Here is a 26,431-nt window from a genome sequence, read left to right as displayed (position 1 = left end):
CGATGCCGAGGACAATAGAATACGGTGCGTGCCGCATTTCGGTGGCACCGCCTCTGTCGCGTACCCGTGTAAGTGTACATCATTTGTGCGCAACAGTGGTTTCGATCGTGCATTATAGGGCGTAGAAGGCAACACGGTTCTACGTCGGCCCCGTTGCACGCATGAATCAGGTTAATCAAGTGGAACTGTCTGCCGGTTATTGCAAAGGGCGCGGAAAGACAGACTGGCTGCGTGAGCGACGGACAGCACCTACGCGATAGCGTGCAGGTGGCACGATTCCTTCTTCTGTTATTTCCTACGAATACCACGATAAAAGTGTCTACCATTTTACCCTTCTTAGTTCAGATTTATAATTTTTCATGTTTCAAAGTATTTTCAAGTGTTCAAAGCGAGTCGAATTACCCTGTGTGCCAAAGAATCTCATGAAGTTTAGATATCTTTAGGGGAAGCGTCGAACTCGAACTAAATTCCCTCCCCTATTTGGTGCGAGGCTAGTGTTTACCATTCAAATTGTACACAGACGATGTTACGGGCTTCGATACCCTCGTTGAAGTCGATCACTTTCGACGCTTAAAACGACTATCACAAATGAATTCCAGGAAACTTGTCGATACGTACAGTTTCATGGGAGAACGTCATCTGCGTTACAGTTCTCTTGACCATGAAGAAGTCTACGAGATCTCTCACTTAGCCTCGTACGAGTGTTGCAGACGCGGGGAAGCAGGAAAATTACCGCAGACTGTCGATACTTGCGAATGAAGACAGATGGTGGAGCGAGAGGGTGTGTCGAGGGTGGCGGGCAAGGGCTATTCGGCGTGTGCCGGCTCGGTCAGAGAAAGCAGGGAGAAGAAGAGGGTCTTTAAAGGAGAAGAAAGAAGAAGCAGAGCCGTCGGCCACCAGATGACAGAGCCATGACCTAGGAAATCCCACGAAAAGAAAGAGGAATGGTAGGGGAAGAGGCATACGTCGGACGAGGCACTGAAAAATTGATGTTCCCGCGTCGGTTCCACCCCCGAGAGACGCGGGGGTGGTGGCTGGTGGTAGAAGAAGAGAGTAACGTAGGTGATGGTGAAACACGATGACTGGCGATCCGTTTTTTCCAGATCAGGGCGGCGAAACTTCAAGGACCTTCACGAAGGCCAGAAACACTCGCTTGGCCCCCTAATTATCACTACGGGGGTTCCCCTTTCGGGCGTAGGGCCTCTTCTGGTACAAAACTGCACGGCAGGGGTCCCGCGTGGGGCCCCCTTTAACCTCCTCCAGCCCCTTACTCCCTTCCTCCCTCCACGATCGACCCACAAAAATATCTTTCTCTCTTTCTCACCGCCCGCAACCGATCTTCCAACGTTTACTAATATTTTCGTTGCCGTGGAGCCGAGCGGCCGGCAAGTGCAACTCTCCGAGGAGAGGCTGTTGCGATAATTGAGAGCGCGTTGCTCGTTGATATCGAATGGAATCAAAGGAACGAGTCAATTGATTGTTCGCTCGACTGTGGAATTGTGCCCCGGAATCGAGTGCGCCCACTTGTTGGCACCGACTACTTTATTAAGGATCGAAATCAGCTGACATTGCCGGGCGAACTCGCGTAGAAGATATTGCTAAGGACGAAAAGTTTGAGCCCTTTTCATAAATCGTTGATTAATTCAAAATCTCGTGTTAATTGTAATTGGAATCTAATCGAGAAACCATCCGCTTGATCCAATTTCCTTGCAAATCTACGATTAACGTCGATCGTTTCCTCTATCCAATCCCAAACACGTAGGAACACATCCTGAAAACGCACTGGCGGCTACGAAGGGTGGAAGTAAGCGAAGGGCCATCGACAAACACGGTAAGACCATTCCTGCGGCCTCGTAGCAACCCTACGCAGACCAGGAATTCCGTCCTGTCCCGTGCACGCATCCACCACCGAGCCACCCCCGATCCGACACTTGGCCAGCTCGCGGCAGTTACACGCTTCTCCTCGGTTCTTCGTGCTTAGGGGTGGTCCCGTGTTCGCTTAGGGTGGTTAACTTGATCGTTGATGTTTTGCCCTCGTGTAGAGAGGAGCACGGAAAACAGAGGAGGAAGAGAACCTTATACGATTGAAGCGTAGAAAAGGAGAGAGAGAATGGTAGGGGTTGAAATGGAGTAGAACGAGGAGGGAAATATCGAAGGAAGGAGAAGAGACGAGCATACTTCGTGTTTCCCACGTGCTGTTCGGTGCAAACGTCGTGCATCGCGTGCACACCTATACGTGCAACCGTCACTCTGAAAAGGGAATGGGATTAGTCAGGGGGTTGGCTACAATAGGGAGGAAGAGTAGAGGGTGGTGGTGGTGGTGGTGGTGATGGTGGTGGTGGTGGATCCGTGGATGATTGCAGGGACGACCGCGTGACGGTAACTACTGGGGCTTGCCATGACGGACAGCCCCCGACGGCACACGGCTGCACACTACGGTCACGCGCCTGTCTCTTTGGAAAACTTTTCCTCCCCGTTCCATCTTCTTCCGCCGCACGGGATAACCACCTACTGTCGTGCGATCGTTTTCTGACGTGACACCTTACACGCTCGATGCTATTTGCTTGCATGTCGTTAGGGAGGATCTGCTTGTAGGCAGTTCGGATTTATGGCTCAGGCAGATTACCGCATTTGTTCGTAACCACCCACGGAAAAACGAGGCTCTGCAATTGGTACTCGAGAATCATATTAACTTGTCAGAAATGTAGGTATTTTGGTGGTTAATTTTCCTGTTAAAAATATTCAACTTCGTAGACAGGCTATGTGTACGTTCGTAGACAGAACGAACGGGTGAACGTCGAACCAGAATCAATGAATAAACTGTCAATTATTATCAATTATCGCATCTACATCGAAGCTGGACCTTGGTTTCGACCGATCGGATCGTTTCATTTTACGAAAGGTATATTTCATGGAACAATAATGATCGCCGTGGGACGTGATGCATGATTCTCGCGCGATTACGAACGAATGATAGATAATAGATTTACCCCCTGCGAAGATTTCATCATCACCATCATCATCATCGTCGGTCCATCGGTACCGTACGTCTAACACCTTCCCGATGGACTACCTCACAATACGATAAATTGAATTTCCCGTAACACGATAATGTTATCGTTATTCGCGCGTAAGGATGACGAATGACGCTATTGGCCGCTCCGGGGCCCACTAACATCGTTTTGTCCGAATATTAGCAGAAGTTTATCCATCCTTTTCCGCGCACCTGCTCGCGGCTTCGTTAGATGATTTATAGAAAGTAACGCGAACGATACAGAGAATTTTCTTCGTCGACCGTTCGATAATTCATTTATTCTTCTATCTAATGGTTCGTAATGTCAATGAATGGAAGACGACACAGTTTCTCGTCGAGTTCTCGGTCATCGATCGGTGAATTCGGGACTAATGTACGCAAATTACCAGCGACCTTGACTGCACTACTGGAAGAGTGCAATTCCGATGGAATTAGCTTCGATGAAGAGGCAAACGCGTTTCTTCTTATTTCGTACGGTTCAACGGACGAAGGAGTCGAAGACCGACATTTACTCCTATCAATCTTACGATGCAATATGCAATATGCTATCGTAAATTACTTTCAGAGTTTCTTTCTGCCGACCTTTGCTTTCTCGATGAATTTCCTGCTTTCGCATAATCGTTCCTTCTGTAACTTCAACCTCGGAACAAAGTTTTCGGATCGCTTGGTACCTTCTCGAAAACTGAATCCCTACTTATACTTTAAATTACAAAAATTCATACAATAATTACACAACCTGGTAATGATACTTGTTCGATAGTTTACATTTGAAAATTTCTACATATTCTTAAACCGTCGCTTCGAGTTTCGAAATTGATTTGAAAACCGATACTAATTTACTGAAATTATAATCGACCTTGGTCGGATCGAAGGATCAATTCCAGTGTAATCGTTATCGAAGAAGCACCTAGACCCCTTTCGTGTATACCGGTGCGTATATAAGAAGAAGCCGAAGTTCCTTGCCGATCCCCGTGGAATCTTAATGGGGAAGCAACGAACCAAGCTGGAGGCAGGGACGTACAAGAACTCCCGTCCTTAACCACCTTTAACAAATTGCGCCAGCCAATCGTTGACCGACAGAGGATGTGTCTAAAGTCTTGTACCGTTTTTGCATGTACAACTCGACGTATTTGCGAACACTTTCGCGACGACGATAAATTTGTTACAAGACTGGCACGTGTATGGATGCCTTGAAAAAAAAAGAAATAAAAAAAATAAAATAAGACTTATTATCATTTATTAACAAACGAGGAGGAGAGACGATCGTTTTCGGGACGAATCGTTGCGTTTCACGCGAGAAGCAGGCAATTCGATTTGCACCTTATGGATCCGGGCTGAACCGATGGACCTCTAAAAAATTTACCACCGATGGCCACGTGTGCGCGTTTGTGCACACGCGTGGAAAACACACGTGTCCGGGCGTGATGCACGCACGCACATTTCCAGTAGGTAATCAGACGTGCGGCAGGGGTGCGTTAACCTTTCGATCGCAGATTGCCAGATTGCAAACACGCAAAAATAAATCTGCCCGTGCAATTTTTACATCGTCGACGCTGGTACCGAAAATCGACTACGAATACGAGAATTATTCGAGCGTGCGGAACGGAATACGATATATGTATAGGGTACCATCGGGGCTGAAAACGGTCCAGTTTTACATTCAGAAAATTAGAAATTATTTCGAATTATTCCAAATATTTCATTTATTACGTTCGAGCTTGAAAATATGATTATATTTGTATATTGGTACATGGAACATTGGAATTAGGTATTCGAGGGAGGTCCGTGGACGTCGTAATTGCGGCTACGATTTACCACGTACCGTGGAACATCTTTTCTGGTGCCGACGTATCAGGCGGAGCATCGAACATCGTTCCGCGCGATTCTTAAACATCGGAATCTCGAAGAAGAGAGAGAAGCCTAAAGAGTTCCGAAGAATAATACTTCGTAAACGAGCAACTACCCTTAACCCATCAACGGTACTAAATTTGGAAAGCCGAATAAGGGTTGAAAGAATCTGAAACGCAAGGCGCAAGGAAAGAAGGTCAATCCGTGCAATTGCATGGACGATTTAACGCGTGCAGTTGAAAGAACTAGCGCGGGTTAGGTCGGTGCGATAAGTAGGATGCAGCAGTAGTTGGGTGGTTGCAGTCGGTGGATGCAGAGAGAGAGAGAGAGAGAGAGAGAGAGTCGGGGCCGAATACGCAAAAGAGAAGCGTGTGTTGTGGGTTTCCATAGGGTCGTCCGGTGGCGAGTCGGAGGCTGTCCATGACGAGGGAACGAGAGGGGTATCGAGGAGGGGGTTAGTCGACCAGAAGAGGGGTAAAGAGGGGTGGACCGTGGGGCTTTAATGAACCAATTTAAATGCATGCGATGATCAGTTGGCCTCTGAGCCCTCTTCTTCTTCTTCTGCGGGCTCTTTCGACGACGACCGGCTACCTTTACACACGATAGGCCACGCCACACGACACACGCTGCCTCCTAGGACTCCCTCGCTCCTTCCCTCCCACCCATTTACTCCTCTATTGCTCTCGACCCACCTTCCTTTCTTTCTTTATTTCCCTCTGTTTCTACACCTGCAAGCTCCATCTCCATTTTTTAATGAAATCGGAATTGCGGCTCGAAAGCGTCCGCTTCAACGGAGACGAAAGATAGGTATTACCCGCGTATACACGCCCTCTTTTTCTACGGACGATGATCGCGAGAGAAGAGACGCGGCATTTTGAAGCGGTGGCCCGCAGCGACAAGCTCCGGAATGGTATTAACCGATAAGTGAGATCGTACCGCGAGAGATTTCTGGGAATCGGGTCTCGGCATTTTCTCAGCCGATCTCTCGCGCGCGGTTTCCTTTTTACACTTCGATGACCAGTAATAATTGACCGTATTTGGGTAAGAATCAGCTTGCTCGCGAACCGTATATCCACGTAAACAACCAGGATGTCGGTCCATTTCGATCCTCAAATTCGCTTCGCTTTTTCATTCAATTAAATATTTTCATTCACTCCGCTGGTAATTAAAGAATTATTTGAAAGTCTCGAAGTGCGCGGCGAGTTTTGATGAGAACGGACGGTTGATTCTCTATCCGAGTCGCAAACGTCACCCTGCAGAGTTTATGCGCGATATTTAAGAATGAACGAGAACGAGAGAAAGAAAACAAACGAACGGAAATGAAAGGAGCGAAGGCTGTAAAGGTAGAGGCTGTACACCTGTCCGTGTGTCCCATGCGAGGCCAATGATTGCAACGACAAGACGTCTTGACACCCTATAAAAAAGAAAGATACGCGTCATCGTGCCACGACCCCCTACGACGAATCGGCACCCACGTTCGCGTTTGTCATCGACACCGTTTTCGAACTGACGCGTTTTATTGGTGATTAATGTCGTCGGATCCTTGTAATAATATTAGCTCGCTAAGTAAATTAAAAATCCTTCCTATCGCGACTCGAAACCGTATTGGAAAAATTAATACATCAAATTTTCTTTCAACGAATTGATAGTCGTGAGAAATCAATTATGTACATGTAATTGAATAATCAAAGAAAATGAACCTGAAGTCAATTTATATTAATTACACAAGGTAGCAAATGGAAAGCTTAAATTGAAAAATGAAACGAGAACATGGACGGTCGTTTACTTTGTAGCATTAAACGTGTTAATATTTTCTGAAATTTTATTTTTTTACCGGAATAAGTAGGTACCACTTCGTCAGGTTTACAGCAAACGACGACACTCGATGCTCCAGTAATTAGGTCAAAAATACGATCAGCATTAAGAACGAGAGAGCATCTCTTGATGACCCAGTTTCATCAAACAGCAGGACATCGAAGAAATGTTCTTCGCTCGATAATATTTCAGGAAAGATGAAAACAGAAGGCGACTTCGTTTATCGCCATGTCTCGCCACGCATCGAGGTTCGCGTAAAAATCCGTAAACATACCGTAGAGGATCGCTCGTCATCGTCAGGGGGCTGTCGAAGCGACGTGTTTTGTCGATAATCAACGTCTATCGAACGCGTAATCGAGTGCAAGCACGCCCACGTTCCTCCGCCTCCGCTTCGGCTTCCTCGCCACTTTCATTTCGAGCGAGCGAAAACGCTTCCATGAAAATTCGTTTCCTCGACATCGTCGACTCGTCGTTTCCGTACTTACGTCGCTGCCCTTTCGCTCTACCCTGTTGATTACTTTCGTTCCTTCGTCTCACCCCCTCGGACCGTTTCTTTCTCCTTCCTCCTTCGCTGATCGAGATCATACCGTGACAGGGAAATAGAGCGTGGGGTAAAAAACGTCGCTGGCAGGTTGACGAGACGATATTCTCGTCTTGAAAATCACGAATCAACGAAAATAATAAAAGGAAATGTATAGAATTGAAATTTGTATAGAAACTGAGTTAAAATTCATTATAGGTGACTCTCCCTTGACGATAGTCCGGAAGAAAAAGTTGAATGGAACATTTCCCGACGAGAAGTTCTTTCGAGGTTACAAGAACTTTCAGTTCTTGGAGTTGGATAAGAGGGAACGAGAGGGATAGAAATGTGAAGCAGAAAAATCGCGTAAACTGGCAATGATTTATGTCATCGGGTTTCACCTTTCATTTACAAGCCCGTGGACCGTAAACTATGTAATTAGCGGGAAAAATGCCGGAGTCTCGTATAGATCGTTGTTCGGGTGGCCGCGGAACGGGGGCTACTCGAAGGAGAGCGGGACGCGTGAGCGAGAGAAAGAAAGTGAGGGGGCATTTTTCGCCCGGTGGCTCACGGCCTGGAGCGAGCATCGCCTCCTGCAAAGTCACGGCAGTGAAATTTAGTGCCCCGCCACTAAATTTCTCAGGTATTCCAATATATTCCGCGGTGCGTATCTACCTGTTCCGCGCCTCCTCTCTCTTTTACCCTCGCCACTCCTCGCGGGATCCGTTCGTCGCGTCGATCCTTCTCGCACAACCGTGGCCAACCCCTCGGCTCCCTATTTCCATTTCTCTCTGTTTCTGTTTTACTCTCCGTTTCACGCGGACGTGCGCTCCGCGCCGAGTGAACCGGGATAAAGCGAGACGGAGGGAACGCGTTCACGTGAGACGAACGTTTGTTGCACACGCTCGACTTTAAAAGAAAAGGCACGAGATGAGGATGGGCGTTCCCACCGGAGTTATTAATGGCTTTGACTTCGTTGCTATGGATATCCATAAGTCTTTGGCCTGCGTGAAAAAGGGAGAAAGAGAGATCGGGCCGAGGGTGGGCGAGAGGGAGACAGGACGAGGGAGAAAGACGAGACCGCCGCCACGGTCTTCTTCTTCTCGTGGACCTCGGCACCGCTGCCGGACTGAAGGACGTGAAACACGAGAAAAAGGCAGAAAAGAAAGACGAGAACGGGCAGACGGGGGAGGTTGTGGTACTCGCGGTTATCGTGAATTTGTCAATTTTTCCCATGATTCATCCGAAATTTCGATTCAACGATTCATGGTTCAAGTTTTTCAACTCGTGCCCGTATACCATGAACGTTTTGCCGTTAATCAGTTTCACCGGGTAATTACGAGCGATCGGGGATGATGATAAAACCGGCGCGGCGAGCAATGGGGAATCCATTTTCCGTGGTTACGCAAATAGAAGAGCGCTACGTGGCGGTCGTGCGGAGCTTGAAATCGAAGAAATCGATAAGAGGTGGTCCACGGTGGACGGCGTTAGATATATGGAAGGGAAGGAAGGATCTTTACGAACCAAGGAGAATCGAGAACCCGTTCTCGAAGACGATCGAGACGAGTTTCCTGGTCGCGGATCAAGCGAGTGTGTGTATTCGAGAAAACGGGATTGCTCGTAACGCCTACTTCGCGGTGTAACCACGTGTTACCGATCGAGACACGAAAGAGCGAGTGTGAGTAAACATGTAATAGCAGAAATAACGTTCGCGAGTAGATGCCTGAAGATACGCGGGCTCCTTTTTATATTACCCCCGAAGAACTATCGGTGGGACGCTACGTGGTACGATTTCACGTGTGAGTAGTCGCGTTGATCGTGCGAAGAAAGAAAGCGAAACGTGAGCAAACGTAATAGTAGAAACGCACTGCTGTAAGAATTCAGCTTCGTCTCTTTCGCCGACGACTATCGTATCCAAGCGATCGGGAATCGATCTAATAAATGTAAACAGTGCATAATTCATCGAGGAACGAAGCTGATGATTCGACTTTCGAGTGGTCAAAGAATTTCTTATATTCTAAGCTAACAGGTTTATCTCGATCCTGATCTACCTTACGATAGCTGAACTAGAAGAAAGATAGACTGAAACGTCGAAAGCAGTGCCAGTGGTCGAACATCGATGAAATTCCACAATATCCAAGATAAGAGTTCGATTTAAACAGTCCGGTAAATCGATCAACTATTTATCAATAGCATCCTCTTCGCGAATACAGGGAAATCAAACGACACAGTAATTCTATATCATCGATCTCTTCAGGAAGAAACGATTCTTTCCTCTCGGAATTCCGCTAGATTTCCATTCTTTTAAGGGTAAGAAAGAAAAGTTCTCGAGACAAGTGAAACGCTGCCAGAGTGTTATCGGCGAGACGAGACGCCATTAGGGAATCCTTTGAAAAGGTGGCGATAATAAAAAGAACCGTTCCTTCCGGCGTACTGCAATAATGAGGACGAAAGTTCGGCCGTGTCGTTTCGCATGGAAGAAAAGAAATTTAAGAAGAAGAAGAAGAAGAAGAAGAAGAAGAAGAAGAAGAAGAATAAGGAGAAGGGAGAAACTGGAAGGAAACGGTTCCTCGTTCCTGGATTAAGGACATTATGGTCCACGGGCTTTTTAAAAGGGACGAGAAGTTTCATAGCTTATCGGACCGTTAGAATCTCGTTCCGTGCGTCGCGGTCGCTGCGATTCTTCTTCGTTCACGGAATAAAAACGCGATTTTCTTCGACGAACGGACGGCATTCGTGTTTCGAAACCCTCACAATTTCTATCCGACTTGGAAACTCTCCTACGGGAAGCGTGGCGGAGATCGGAGTCGTTCGATCCACGAAGAGACTCAATTATCGAGCGCGGAATCTGGAACAACCATGGGAGTGGCAACGAATGCTCCGAGAAGAATCATCGTTCAGGGTTTCCAAGCGTTAAGGTTTGTATCAACCGTGCGTCGCCGACTCTTCGGACACGATATAAATCCTCCTCTACCTTTCGGTATCGCGGTCACGAGTCGTTGTTTGAAAGAATGCATCGAAATTTGAAAGATGGAGAGTGGAGGAAGGTGCAAAGAGTGAAGAAATCTCAAGACGATGAAGAAGAAGTAAGCGAAAGAGAGATAGCTCGCGGTCGAGAGTTTTGGCGTAATGAAAGAAAAAGAGAAAGAAAAAGAAAAAAGGAGCAGCAAATTGACCGCTGCCAGCGGGAAGCCGAACGCGACGGGGAGTCCTCTTTGCCCAAAAAATCTTCCGTCCTTCTCCCTTCCGATTCTTCGCTTCGAGCACCTTTATATAACCGTCTCTTTCCCGCCGCGAACCGAGAACACCTTTTCTCTCGTTCTTCTCGTCGCTCATCTCCGAAGCGAGACAAATGAGCGGCATCCGTCTGCGTCACCTGTCCGTCAGCCCGTTCGTAACTTTTGACTCGAGGCAAATCGACGAGAGGGAGAAAGGAACGAAAACCGACTTTTTATCGTTGGTACGTCGTCGGTGACCCGTGGACGTAACGCAGCGTGCATGACTACCAGTACACCGACTGACTTTTGCTCATTGCCAGCTGTCCTTCCGCGATGGTGTCTGTTTTCAACTTTCCGATAATGCAATAGAACGTATCCTACGAGTAATACCGTTCAAATGTACATATTCAATTATTTAATTCATTTTTGAAGGAAATTATACAATGGATGCATAGAAGAAACTATAACATAATAGATAAAAGAATCTACCTGCAACAATCAATGAAAAGGGTTTCGCGTTATCGGATCGCTCTTCAAAGGAACTAACGCAACACAATGAATCTAGTGCACAAAATGCAGAGAGGAGAAAAGAATCAAGGGAGATAGATAAAAATTCTAGCCGTGACAATCGTTGAGAAAGGGACTGGTATTAGTATCATAGAAATAGAATTCGCGTTATCGGATAAAGTACGTTTCCATGGCGTGGATCGGGTGATGGAAAAGGCAGGAAAGTCAGGCGTCGGGTAACTGCAACTCCGTTGCATATTGCGCCCGTCACTTCTGCATAAGTCGATTACGTCTCGCGGGATCACGATCGGGAATATTTTTCCGTCGAGCCCCGTCGTGGCAGCGTGAAAAACTTTTCAACCAGCCAGCCGAGTATCCAGGTAACGTTCGTTATCTACCAGGTGTATCTTTCAATATACGCGCGAACCGTGTTGTAATATATTTTACAAGTGTTACTTCCTCGAAACGTTCGATAAGGTAACAAAAGTGTTCAACGTTTATCAGGGTTATCTTGGACGGGGCCAACCAGAAGCGTAATGAGAAATTATATACATCGACGCTTACCCTGTCTATTCAGATAAAAGGAATCGTCCATAGAAGTTTATCGGACGTTGTCGTTGCGTTAATGTAGAATTAATTAAATCGAATCCACCGATGGCGTCAATAAAGAATGTAATCTTATCGTGGATGCCAGAGGTTCGCGAGTTCCTAAGATTGTTACGACGCTACCGTAGCTGCTTGTACGACAGTATCGTTCACAAGGATTCATTAAGATAACGAGATATTTTTCCTTCGTTCGGCATGAAACGACACTCGACCCAAGGCATCGACGATTAACGTGACGCGTTTTGTAGTATCTTTAACGAACGGAATGCCAGGTGACGATTCGTCGTCGAGAAATTGTATTGGGTGGTCGACGGACCTCTTTCCCCTTTCAAAGCGTATAATTTTGTGTCCTTTCTCAGTGGAAAAAGAATCACCGGAGTTTTTGCTATTGGTTCAAACTCGAGTTTCAAAGTTATTTTGATTATTATTTAAAATGAAAAATTTTTGGAGACCATGAAAATTGATGATAATTCAATCAATCTCCGAGACTCGTTAATCCATCGCTATCTATAGCTCCAACTTCCTCCTCTTGGTCTGATAATCGAAAACCTTACGGTAGTTGGTAATTATTCCCCATAAAAGTACGACACGGTTTTTAATCGTTCCGATGGCAATTTATTAGCTGAACGACGCGCGATGATTTACGAGAATTTCTGCGACGAAACGTGTGATATTCTGTATGCAATGTATTCACGGTGAAACTCACGCCTAAGGTACACGCATAAATCCTGCCCACGTGATCGTCGAACCAGGATACATTTAAACCATCCGAATAAGACGAGAAGGTTTCAGATGGTCTCGAGATTAGGATCGGAACGACTCCTTAGGTGTGTCGTCCCACTCGTTTTGAAACGCATCCGGAATTCATGGTAGCTCCTGTCCACGTGCGTCAAGGTCCCGTGAAAAAGTTGTTCGAATGTCGTCCGTGATCGCGGTGCCATTTCTTCGCAAGCTTAAGTTCAAAATCAAAAGTAATAACGCTGGTAATGCAATAAGAGAACTATTAGCTTATCCCGATCAACGAAAGTGAACATGTATGTACAGGAATGCAGCTTGTCGCGAATGTATAGAACAATACGTACGATGCAATGAGAGAAAGAAAGAAAAAAAAAAAGGTTCGATCCGGGTAGTCGCCGCGGGAAAATGTTTCATGCAGAAAACAAATTGGTCACGATCATTAACGCCCTCCTCGTTTCGAGTACCGAGCCTTTGGCAGTTACAAAGCGATATTTTATGTGGCCGTGCATATTCGTACGTGCCGCGTTTTGAGATAGATTAAATAACGTTTAATGCACTTGTTGCCATCTCGTTGGAATAATTAAAGCGGTATGCCGGTTAGGCACGTTTCCTGGGGAAAATAAATCGATGATTTGTCGTCGGAACGAACCGTTTTTCAGATTCGTTTATTCCACATTTCTAAGCAGGAAAAATAGCCCGGTACAAAGGCTGTAGGTTAATTAAACGTTCCTAAAGGAAAATTAACTAGGTCAGGAAAATGGTGTTAGTCTAAAATACGAATTGCCTTACGTTTTCTCCTCCCCGTCCATTGTGTCTATCGAATATTTACTCTGGCTACCACGGTTGTTTACGTTAAACTAAATAATTCACTGCGCCGATATACGCGTTCGAAGTTTTACTCCGTAGGAACAATTGAAAATTGTAGGCACGAACATTTCCGAAGCGGTATAAATCGTTCAGGATTATTAATAACTTGCTGCCCACCCTCGCCGTACTACCCAGGATCGTTCTCCAACGTTCGGAAGCGAAGCTTTTGGCAGTTACAAAGCCACGTTTTATGCGGTTACATACGGCTCGTTTCGAATGTATTAAATAACGTTGAACGTTGTAATATCGTTGAAATAATTAAAGCGATACGGTAGGCCGGTATACAGGAGAAAAATAAATCGGGTCCCACCATTTTCGAGCTATTCAAACGGCCGCGATGTGTAAACCCAACGGATGCGTCGCTTTTTAATTATTAAATAAATTAACACCACTAACGAATCGATCGATTCGCCATTGTTTTGTTGCGCGTTACACGCGCGATTATTTATCTAGAGAAAAAGTCCTTTCGTTGCTGATCGATGTTGACAACGCTCGTTGATATCGATCGATGTAACACGCATTATCTTTCTCTTGATTAATCGATTAAAATCTCGTTCACGCGACTGGCCGTATAAGTATTCCATTTACAGCTGCTAATGAATGTAGCTCGCGGAAGCTTCGCAGCCTTTCTGATATTTCAATTAAAAGCACCCTCTGTTCGCTACAAAGTCGGAAAAGCGGAGTGTTTTTGCGCCGGTAACCCGTGAAAAATCATCCATCTGTCCGTCGCACGTTTTTACACGCACGCGATTAACATAATTACGGCAACGACGTATGTATCTGGAAGCGTTCCATGCGGAAAACAAATTGAACACGATCCATTATCGCCCTCTACGATCACCGAGAACGATGTTCGCCATGCTCGTCGACACGCACGTCTACATATGCTCCACAAAAGACTACCAATGTGAATTGTGCTCAAGTTTCGCCTTGGCTATGATAGTTTCAACGAGGATGGTATCGGGCAGGGAACGGAGTGAAAATGGAGGAGATTCTGGAAACTTCTGGTGTTCGATCAAAATGGTAAACCATTAGAAGTATAATTAGGGGCAGGGCAGGCCCTGAGATTTCGGGGGTCCGAGGCGAGCTCCGAAAAAGGGCCCCTTCACCTCAAAAAAGTAGCTCAAATAAAATTTATAAAATTAACATTAAAGCTTGCATTTACATCGATTAATATTCAAGTAAACGTTACTCTTCTTGAATTCTTAGACGCAAAATCGTCTTATGGGGGCTCCGGACCTTGGAGAGCTACTTAGGCCCAGGGCTAGCCCTGATTAGGGGATATCGTTACAATGTCTAAGCGATAACGTCGAGTTGTAACCGAGATACATACATTAATTCAATCGAGAAGAGATAGAATCGAGGAAAAAAGGGACGGTATCGATGAATGATAAGATCAGATAATTACACACTCATAGTCGAGTTGTAACGCGTGCGACAACGGGCTTCGAGAAACGGTGAATGTTTGAGATCGCCGAGATCAGTGTCACTGCACCGTTCGATCAGATTTTTACGCGTTCTCCAACCCATCGCGTTTTTTCTCCCATCTTTCATAGCTGCATTTCGAAGCTGCCTTCTAATTTCCTCCGACGCATTCCCCGTGTAATCTCGTCAGCATATTTTCCTGGCATCGTTCAAATATCAACGATACCCACGAACGAAAAAGCAAAAAGGATTTTTCAGATATCCCTGGAAAATCAACATATCTCCGCTGGAAGAATCAACCGTGGCTCGGCTCTTATTACAATTTCGCGAAATTTTAAATTAACCCGTTCAATCAAAGAGAAATTCAGTAAACATTTCATGGTTTTCTTTTTTTATCATCGAGGTGGTTTGATGACTATGTTGCAAATCAACGCGATGGTCCGAAGCAAGGATAATATTTAACAGTATTACAGTGCCACGCCTTTTGGGCTTCAAACGAGTGTCTCAGATTTATGCCGGAAATCGACCTTTTGCCAAACGGAAGAGATGATCAAGCAACGATGCTTATTTATTTAAAAAAAAAAAAAAATGAAGTTAGAATGTACAAGAGGTTCTCGTACAAGTAGGATAAAATTTTTAATAGTTTCTTATGAATTCTGTCGTAAAATATCGCCGGTGTAATGTAATCAAGGATGGTTTCCGTGTCTTCGATTCTAATCGAATCAGCCGCGGCATCTGACGACGATCGTGCCTCGAGATCGGCTACGCGTCGGGATGACAGAACATCGTCTACTAATTTTTTGGCAATTAACGAATACCGGATAAAGATGAGCGCTGAATTCGAGATTCCATTGGATCGTCGGCGAGTCGCAAGGGATATCGCGATATCTCGTGGCATCCTCGGGTAGCCGTGTCTCGTCGCTTTTACCTTTCGAACTCGGTGGTCCGACCTGCGGCTAACGATTATCATTATCGCCTCGCCGCCTTTAACTTTCCGAACGACCGTCTTACGCAATCCTTGAAATTGGCGTTGAAGGAAGAGAAAGAGAAAAAGTGAAGCGAGGTTCGCTGGAGGAACAACAGGAAGAAGAGCACAAAGTATCTCGAGGATGTCCTTCGAGAACCGAAGAATCTGAAGGAGTTTGAATTCTGAATAATTGCAAATTATCTTCACTGTGGCGGTGAAAGTTTACGATTTTCTTGATAACTAAATTTTGTTTTGAAAATAAAAGTTTTTCAGATAAATCATCCGGAGAACGAGATGCAAGGCTTGCAGAGATTTCGATAAGAGCGACGTTATTTGCTTTCCTAGACGGTGCGAGCTTCGTCATCGTGGCAACTGACGATCCCCGGCTTTCGAAGCTTCGGTTACGACGAAGGATCGAGGGCGTTTTGATCGTTCGAAAGCAACCTTCCCTCGGATAAGTTTTATTTCTCTGTCCGTTGACTCCCTTCTTCGCGTTCCTGCGTGCCGTACGTGCGTACAAATTCGATTTCACGCGATTCTATTGCGATCGACTGCCACCTATAAACTATTTTCGACTCGATCCACCTTCTACCGTCTCGGGTATCGAAGAAAAAGAATCAGACAATTAAGCAAGCTGCGGTAGAGGTTGCCAGTTTCGACTTGGATCGGGCAGTTTCTTTTTATTCCTTTCGAGAACGGAGGTGAGACACGTTTTCGATGGGACAGACGGAATCTTTCGAACGAACTGTTTCAGTTTAACCCCGACGAAAGGTTCTTCGCGAACGGATCGATTCCTTACCGGTTAACAGGCTGCTTCTGTATCTAATTCGAAAGTTAAATTGTACTGTCCAAACGAACGAAGTCGAAATCGTTCCGGGCAACAGAACGATCGTTGTACATCGACAGGGAAACGAGGCTGCGAACATTTCATTAAAAGAGAAAAAACAATTCCGGATGAAAAGACTTTCGATCACTTTCAGAAATGTAATATTTTTTCGAATTGGTTGAATGATGTGAATTTTGAAAACTGCAATTCGAATATCCGCTGCCGAAAATTGAATTCCGCTCGCGAAAAGATTCTTCCTCTTTCTCCGCGGCATCCCTTAGCGTATTTTGCCTTTGCCCTCGTCCTCCTCCTCCTCCTCTTCGTATTCTCGTGGCTCGAGCTTCGAAGCTTTTAAATTCCAGCCGCGAAGCCGGGATATCCGTTTTTTCGAGATTGAAATCCGCGCGGAGCCGGCCGCATCCTCTCTGTCGCGTATTCTTCTTCTACTTTTCGCTTCGCTCACGGCTTTGCGCCGCTTTTTCATCCTCGCGTCGCGCGTCCTTTGAAATCCCGTCCGGTGCGAAACACCTTAGCCCCCGCGGTGATTTTACTTGGAAAACAATGGACAATCTTTCCCTCGGCGCGAAAATGCCAAAGTATATTTTCTCTTTCATCTCTGCACTTTTTCTGTCAACCGATATTCTAATATCTTCTTGGATCATAAACTTTATTTACCGATTCCTTTTTTGCTCGTGGAACGTAACCGCGTCTACTTGCACCTGTCTTCTCAGACGGTCCGTTTCTACTCGAGACCCGCTGATCCGCTTTCTGCGAGCTGTCCTCCGTTCGTACGCTGCTGTTTATCATCAAAGTTTCTTTTTCAATGTAACAACGTTGAAAAACATAGACGCGTACTTTGTATTTGTTTCAAATTTATATTAAATTCGAAGCGTCAATCAAAGCGACCACCGTGGTAGTGGACGTGTTAAAAATTTCAGGGAAGAAATAGAGATGCAAAGCATCGTAGGCCTTTACCGATGGAACCGGGTAAAAACAGAAGGAGAATCGCGAGAAAAAGGGGAATGCAAAGAAGGAAGAAGCGCGTCAGGAAGGAAGGAAGGAAGGAAGGAAGGAAGGAAGGAAGGAAGGAAGGAAGGAAGGGATCCTGGAAGGCGGATTCACCGCAGGAACGCAGGTAGTAGCAGGGTACGGTAGGACGATTTCTACGTGGCCCATCCCTCCGTTCATTTTCTTCTCTTTCTTCCACCACGTACCACCTCATCCTCTCCACCCTTCTGGTTTTCGTGCCGAACGAAAGCCGAGGTAAAGCCGGAGCCGAACGAAACGAAACACGGTTCTCTCTTATTCGCTCCACCTCCTACCTCTCTTGCATATATACACACACTCGGCAGCCGCTCTTCCTCGCGGAACAGAGTCTCTCTCCTCTCCTTCGTGACATCTCCGTTTCTCTTGGCCGATTTCTCGCTCGTTCCCTCTCGCATCAACCCTCGAAACAGAGCGGCGCGGCGCGGCGCGGCGCGGCGTGGCAAAGCTTCCTTTCCTCTTCTTCTAATTCTATCTCGTTGCTCGTTCGGCCTCTCTCTTTCCCTCAGCCTCGTTCGTTCGCGTTCTCCTATCATCTTTGTCTCGCTTCACCCATCCCTGCGTATCCTTCTCCCTTCCACCCTCATGTTTCATCCTCTCCGTCGCTCTTTATCCGCAGCTCGCTCTCTCGCTCGAACAACCTATCAACTCGGTGGGTAGACGCGAGGTCCGGACGACGATTTCTCTCTCTCTCTCTCATCCCATCGACCGACCGTTCTTACACCGATATAGTCCGCGGCCTGGCTCCGCTGTGTTCGTGGACGGGAACACGGGTCGTTCTCTACCGGGTGTTCCACCGAAAACATCCTGGCAACCTCGTGAAAGACGAACGGTCTCGGAACAAGTAGAGACCGTCTGACCATCGATGGATCTTCTACTTCCTTTATTTTTTCTCTGCTCCCGCCTTTCCAGGCTCCCAGTTGAAAAATACCAGATAAATCGGTAGGTTAATTGGTTTCTTGGACGGTAGCGTAATCGATCGTACGATTATTCGCCACGGCACCGGGGATTTATAATGCAGGAAGCTGAATTTTTATTTACACAAGAGGATTGCGTGCTTTCGAATAAGCAACCGGCCAACTATCCCCTATTTACAACAAATTCGATCTCTGCTACGCGTTTCATCGTCGAATACCGTGAAAGAGTAATGGATGTTTAAAGGACGAACGGTGGCAACGTTTTTGCGTGTACCCCATTCGCGTTGCTTCGTCGTCGGTTGCAATTTAAATTACGCCCGGTCGGACCCTATTTTCCATTTCGGATTTAAAATACCGTACAATACGCGTCTGGTTACGAGCCGCGTGTTTGATAACAGAGGACCGTGTAATGTCGAATAGTGCGGAACCGCTGATAACAGGTGTTCAGCCTGGCGGTAGCCTTCGGTGCTAGCACGAAACCGCGTATCATGGAATATTAGATTTCCCGTAAATCGTGTATCGCAACACCGTTGGGTTAGTTAATTTTCGAATTTTTATCGAATAATTTAACGATTCGAGAGGAAAAGCGTGAACGAGTAATTATCGTATCACTGAGAATGGAAACATCATGGTCGTTTCTTTCTCCCAGACAGACCGGGAGAATTATTCCACGTTAATTGTTTCGGATTCTAGAACGTCAAAGGGTGAAGTCAGCATCGCGGGAATAACTGAGAATGTGAAATCATGGTTGCACGTGCGAGAACGCGGAGAGGTGAACACCGTGCGATGAGATTCCGCTAATCACCGCACCGTCAGTTTCAAGTACGAGAAAAAGGATCTTTCTAATCGCAACGTCCTGCCGATGGTAGGATCCAAGAAGGACTCGAGTCATCGTTACCACGTACCCGACTCGTAGTAAGAGGAATAGGATCCAACGGGTGTACGATTTTCATAATTAGACGAATTTCATTGATTATCAAAGTAGTCGATCAAAATGTATCATTCAACGAGTTGATTGCTACAGTGATAATTAACACTAGAATTACCGAACCAGTCAAAATCACTGGTTTCAAGTTTCTTATTTTCAATTACAAATTTGTTGAAATTGGCTATTGTCGAGATAACGAATAGATGTATAAATTTAATTATTTTCAATCTTAAAATAAGCGATAATCAAGCAGACATAATATCATATTATATATTTAACACAAAACCATTTAAATATCAATTATTCGATTTAACAAACTGTTTCCATTAAATCGTATCGAAGAGAAAGAGACAAGTAAATATTGTAAAGTCTCTTCGACAAACATCGCAGTCAGAGATGAAAAATTTTCTATATCGCAAACTATTATCGTTGCTTTAACTGTATTCAACGGGCGCGCTTTTTCAATCGCGCCGCCGGCTGTTGAGTGCATTTTGTTCGCAAATCGGAATGGAATAGTGGGCGAGAGAAGGGTGGCGATAGACAAGGAGGGCGAAAAAATTGCTACGGTTGCACGAAATTTCATATTTTTCCCGCCCTGTCCACGATGGACGATAATTCAGAAACAGAATGGCGGATCGTACGATAACGCGAACGCGATAACGCTGCAAAAGTGTATTTACAAAACTGTGAACGAAAGTTATATTGGAATCATATCTAACTTATTAATAAAAAGAAAAACACGATTCTATCCTTCGCAACTTAGCATGTTGCACTATCGAATCTTTCCAGTTTGATCATCTTGTTCTAACTTTTTTGATAGAGATATTTACGAAGTCGTATATTTGAACAGAAGCCCCAGAAAATCTTTCCTAGCGTCACTGTTCTTTACGCACGTGCGAGTAACGGAGGGCTTTTTCTCTGTGACAAATCAAACAGAACACTAGACCTAAACCATTTATAATTCACATCAGGGTGTTTACTAAAGCGCAACAAAATAGACAGACAAATATTCTTATAAACTGTTGCAAACATACGATCTAAATGATATTCGAAAAAGAGAATTTAAAAATTTATATTGAATACGTTATAATAAAATGAAGTAAGAAACGTTAAGGAAATAAGAGCCAAGAGGAGCAGGTACTTTTGCAAGAAATCCTACATTTTCCTTAAACATTCAAAGTAGAACGATCAAAATTTTCCCTGAACGATGATGAAAAAAAAAAGGTGTGCACGTTTCGAGTACACCCGGTACGTACGGTGGCACATACAGCCCCGCGGTAGACGAAGCTTTGGGTCGCCGCTAGCTGCGGGCGTCCGGACCTCGCGTCTACCCTCTCATTTACCATTTGGTACCTATAGATAGGTACCTATATATACGCGCAGGTACCTAATGTACGTGTACGCAGACAGAGGCGCGGGAGCCGGCCGGTGAAGACGAGCGTACGGGGCCACTAACATGAAACGCGTAGGTACACGTGAACACACGTATAGGTAACACGGCAGAGAGGACACTGATAGAGAGAAAGAGAGGTGGTGAACGGGCTGAGAGTGCAGGACTTGGTCCGTCTCTCGTTCCTTCTCCTTTTTCTTCGTTTCTCCCTCTGTTCTTCACGCTGGGTGCCTAGGTGGCTCCATGTACTTATTTTTCTACATAACAGCCTCGAAGAGCGAGAGAAGAAAAGCCGCTTGCATACGTGTGCAACGTTGCATCCGTATTTACGTGTATTATACCGTGCTCTCTACTTATTTTCTCTCCCTTTCTCTCTTTTTTATCCCGCCTCTCTTTATACAATACTTGACAAAAGTGTAGATGATTTTTATTTGGTAACCTTTGATTTTTAATAACCCCTTAGCTTTGATATAAATATCTAGCGTTTATCTAATGTTGCTTAATTCATAATTTCGTATAAAATTGCATTTACTTGCATTGCAAATTGCATTTCAACCCAAAGAATGCAGCGGCAACGAAACTTCTGGACGGTAATGTAGATGCATACGCATGGTTTTGCGCACAAACAACCGCGAGCAACTTTATTTTTGCGCATCTTTAACGTAAAGGGCAGAGAGCGGAGAAAAGGTGGAGGTGGCGGCATTGACGTGAACCGGAGGCGGGAAGAGGATCTCGGGACGACGGAAGCTACCAGAGTCCTGCCCTAAAGGGGCATTTTTTCGTCGACTCGAAAAGGAGGGACGAAAGCCGTGGCAAGGTAAAGGGGACGAGTAGAAGGAAGGCCAGAGGGAGGATAGAGGCAATGATGAAGAGAGGGTGAAGGTTGGAAAGGGAAGTTTAGAAGGGAGCATCCTCTCTTTCTACACGAAATTGATCAACGTCCTCGGGAAACCGATTAACCGAGACAGACGTCTGCCATGAATTTTATAAATATATATTTCCCTTCGACCAGACCGTTCCCATCACTTTTCCACCAATTTTTCCAGCATTTCTAACGAAAAGATTTAGAAATTACTGCGATCGTTTGCTTTTACTTTCTACACGCTCTGCTATCCATCATTTTTCTAAACGATTTCCTAAACATCCTGTACACAGGAGACTTATCAGAATAGCGAACTTCTGTACAAACGTAATTCATGTTTTTCATTAATATCGAACGAGAAGTTTCCGAGTTTCCCGCAGGGGGTTCGCTCAATTTCCCGATCGGGCGTTTTAGATACGACCACCTCTCAATTTATGTTGTTACAAAATTATGTAACAGGGCACGCGCGGTTTAATCGAACGCTCCTTTCGTACTCGGCCAGGATAATTCAGCCGCGCGCGAACGACAGACTCCCTTTATCTGAAAATTGAAAAGAGTCTCGAAATCGTGGCTCACCGTCCTTCAACCGCGTAATTATAGCCCCTTCATTGAGAAAGATGTTACCGGTAAAGTATCGTTAGACGCGACAATGAATCATTATCGATGCGGCAATTAATCATAATCCACGGGCCTCTGCAATTAATGTCCCCTATGTTCGTAGGGTTGTAATTACACGCAGTCTCCAAGATTTGCGCAAAAAGAAAAAAATACTAACAAATTTTTCTTTTATGTCGTTATGAAAAAAAAAAAATTTGTCATCGCGTGGGAGTTCGATCAACTCCGAGTACCGTGTTGTTGTGCAAGTTTAATTTTTACTTGAAATTGTTCCATTAAATTCATTGATTAATCGTCAACGCGTTTATTCCCGATTTTGCAGTTGGAAACGAACGTCCGTTGTTTTCGAGCACAGATTAATATTTCTATTTTTCAGTGGGAAAAGGCGTTGAGAAGAAACGACAAACGAATCTTTTTGTTTCTTACCTCGAAACGATTTTCTCACGGCATTCACGGCCAGATAATTAAAGCGTGTCTTTGAGGACGGAACGGACGGGAATGGAAATGCACTGAACGTGATTTTCGCGAAACAGTTTGCGGTCTGGCTTAGCTCGGTGGTCTTTTTTAAGTCTCAAATGAGCCGGCAACAGTTTTTTCTTCTTCTTGCACGTTATTATTTACAGCGTCATTGGTTGTGCGCAGCGTTTATTTTCCAGCGAACCAGTTATTTGTTTTTCGATTTCGAAATATAAACAGCCTAATGCAATTCGAAGGCCAGTGGTAATCCCGAAGTGTTAACCAGAGTATTCTAATTTGAACTAGCTGATAATTACCGAACGTCGATGACTTCCGTTTCACCGGCGCTCAACTACGTATCCTCCACCCCCGTTTGCCGCGTTCTGGTCACGATGTTACACGGAAATTAGACGCGTTCCGGTTTAACGCTTACACGAAAACGAGCCGAGAAAAAAGCTACTTTAACCGGCTAAAGTTACACTACCGACAAATTAGTGAAGCAATGGCACGGGTAGACGAGTTAGCTCGAGGGGTTGGTAGGTTTCACGGAAACGCAGACACGGACCACGTGGCTCGGCGTACAGAAAGGCGACGAAGACGGCATATGTCTGACAAGCGCTTAATCATCGAGGAAAATTCTCTGTCGTCGACAGATTAGCCGCGCGTTCGAATCTAACTCTCCAACGCTTTGCGCCCCGTGCTTCGCCACCCTCGTCTCTCCTCGAGCGAACACCGTTCCTTTGCGATCAACTGATCGCACGAGGCTCGTTGGAAAAGTGATGATGCACAAATTAATTCTTTCCATTTAAAGAGCGAAAACGATAATTTTGTGCCACGAACGAGTACCTCGCCTTACTTTCCGAATAACCCCAATAATTTTTCCAACCGTTTCCTTCCTATCCGAGTTCCGGCAAACTTGAACGCTTCCAAGAAACGACCACCTAACGGGAGCACCGTTCACGTGCAATTAAGTATCGACTCGCGAGAGAGAATGAAAAAAAAAAAACGAAACCGGGGAATCAAGATGCAAATTGTAGCACATAATGTTCGAGTACCGACGAAATTTCGGTCGCAATTTCGGCCACTTTAAACCCGCTTTGCAGCGGAAAGAGGCGCGACGAAACGCGTTCAAGATCTTACGTTATATACGGTGATGTAGTGGGTACATTAAACCTATATAAAAAATACTGGAGATTATGTAAAATTTTCATTTGTTCCTCAACTTTTCAAAGGCAACGAGAGTTGTACGCTCTATGAGGACGTTTGGTCGTGAAACGAGAAACCGGTAAATCGCGATTATTGCCGCTGTATTAAATATCCGTTAAATAAAATAATGTATTATAATTGGTGTTTACGGTGTCATAGTGGCGGCAGATTTTAATCGCGTTACCGAACCGATAATTGAATACGATAAACGAGTCCGATGAAATCAATAGAGAACAACGCCGTGTGCCAGGTACCTAGTTTCGTTAATCCACGAGGAAATGAGGATGAAATGAAATAAAATTCCTGGGCAAATATGTTTGCGAACGTTTTTACATTAAGTAGTTTCGGACAGTAAGAATTATCAATACCGTTCGGTGATTCAATTCGTCAATTTTCGTTCAATAGTTTTCATCAGATTCGACGTACAACGAGGCTGTTTTGTTTGTAAGTCCGCGAATCGCCGACGAGACCGAAGCAAGATGATAAATCTTCGCGGGGAAACTTTGTGCGCTCACGAGTTTTCGTCGAAAATTTATTCGTTTCGTTATCAGAAAGTTTCGCGTCGGCCTTGAACGTTGATCGCATCCCCTTTGCCCTGATACGCGGGCCAAAACAAATGAGAATAAGAACGCGTTCAGGCTCGGAATAATTTCTCAAAGTTTCAGATATCACGGTATCAAACTCGACGATTCAATGGCACGAGATTTCGATAGGGTGGAATGATTTGTAATTAAATATGTACGATCTCGGTTATAAGAAAATGATAGCAGAAAGGTAAGGATCCTTGATCAGAATACCGCTAGCAATTTCTAATTTCTTTCTGAGATATCTAGAAATAGTTTGTTGAAATTGACTGAATTCTTATGACATTCTAGCGTTCAAGGAGAAGTAACGAGAAACAGGGATAAAAAAGAGAGCAGCATCGAAATATAAAGGGAAATAGGTGGAGTAAGAGGAGGTATAAGAGGTAGAAGAAGAAGAAGAAGAAGACGGGCGTGTGGCGTGCGTTCGTCGTACGGGACGTGTTATTAGCCGGCACCCTCTTTCACGTTGGCCCATCTCCTCGAGCACCGCTCGTCTCATCTCCTTTTTTCTCTGATTTCCTATGCGGGGGCTAGAAACGCGTTTAATTAACATAGCTGGCGTGGCTGCATCCCTCTTCTCTTGGGTGCCGAGCAGACAGTCAGCTTTCACGGGCCATTGCACGCACGATGCACCTATTACAAACTATATTTCTTTCTCCTCCCTTTCCTCTCTATCCGTCTCTCTCATTCCGTCTACGTCCATATGTACAGTGTGGGTGTGATTTAAACGTTAACAGGAAAATTTGAGGACCGATGACCCGTTGAAAAATACCAGGCGGATGCGTCTTGCACGGTCGTTAAGGATACAAGGTAGATACACGGGCTAGAGCTCATATTTTCTCCGCAAATCGACTCAAATTTATAGCTTTTAAATTATCGCATTTGAATTTCAAATCGCGCGCCATTCGATACGATATTGTATATTGTTACGTAACAAGGATAATTTATTTTGGTATTCAAATGTAAAGTGAACTGGATAATGATTTAGTGAAATTTTATAGGTTTATGAATCTCCAGTGTATCTTTGTTGATATTTAAATTGGATAATTTTTACTTTGAAATTTTTGTATAGATATTTTGAGAAATCATTTGCTTGTTAACGTTTAAATTATATAATGTAATAAATCCTATCGCGAACTTTGAAGACTGCGCAGGCGCGTCTGCGCATGAAATACCATGTGACTAGGGACCTCGCGATGGATATAATGCACGCCTACCACGGAAATGCTCTTTTTGACGGATCGGCCGACTAATTTGGTCGTTGTCACCGGCTATGCCCGAGGATTAATGGCGACCACCTAGCTTACTCTACCGCGAATTCCTTGGAAATTCTTTTGCGTCTTCTTTCGGACGAAGAAACCCACGACCCCTTAATTAAGAGTTCCGAATAGAAACAATAATAATGTGCCAACGCTGCCACCCTCAATTTCTTCGCCTTGACTCGTGACTAATCACATACGTTAGTTAAAAAAACGGAATTCTCCTTGAATCTACTCTATGACAACCATATGTTTTGCTATCCTTTCGCAAGAAAAAATAAAACAATCATGGCGACCTTAGGTTACGATTTGAATCCGTGTCTACGAACGAAAATGGCGCCAAATGACGTCATTAGCATTTGATACACCAAACTGATAATTCTTACTTGAGTAATGAATGTTGTGACATATTATCAGACACAAATACATTAATCATAACGAGTTTTGCTACATTTTGATCCTAATTATACGACACGAGTAAAGCTGTGTACGTTTTTGCTTAAACTACGGTCATGCGAAATTTATTTGAGAAACTTACCGTTTGAAGAACTGTTATTTTGCAAAATATGTGCATGGGCTGATATTGCTTCGTAGGCAGCTACACTTCTCCAATATCCCGTCATTAGTGTATCCATTTTCACTTAAACTTGCACTGACAACACAAATAATTATATTAATTAGGAGAAATTTAGTTACGGAGAACCGACACAACTTCTACGCACCATTGCCGCGATTCAACTGCCAGCCACAGCCCGCCACCTAGTGGGCATGAGGGGAAATATTTCCCTACCTTACCGGC

This window comes from Osmia bicornis, chromosome 1 (assembly GCF_907164935.1).
Source record: "Osmia bicornis bicornis chromosome 1, iOsmBic2.1, whole genome shotgun sequence".
Taxonomy (NCBI): domain Eukaryota; kingdom Metazoa; phylum Arthropoda; class Insecta; order Hymenoptera; family Megachilidae; genus Osmia; species Osmia bicornis.
Note: the sequence above shows the minus strand (reverse complement) of the source record.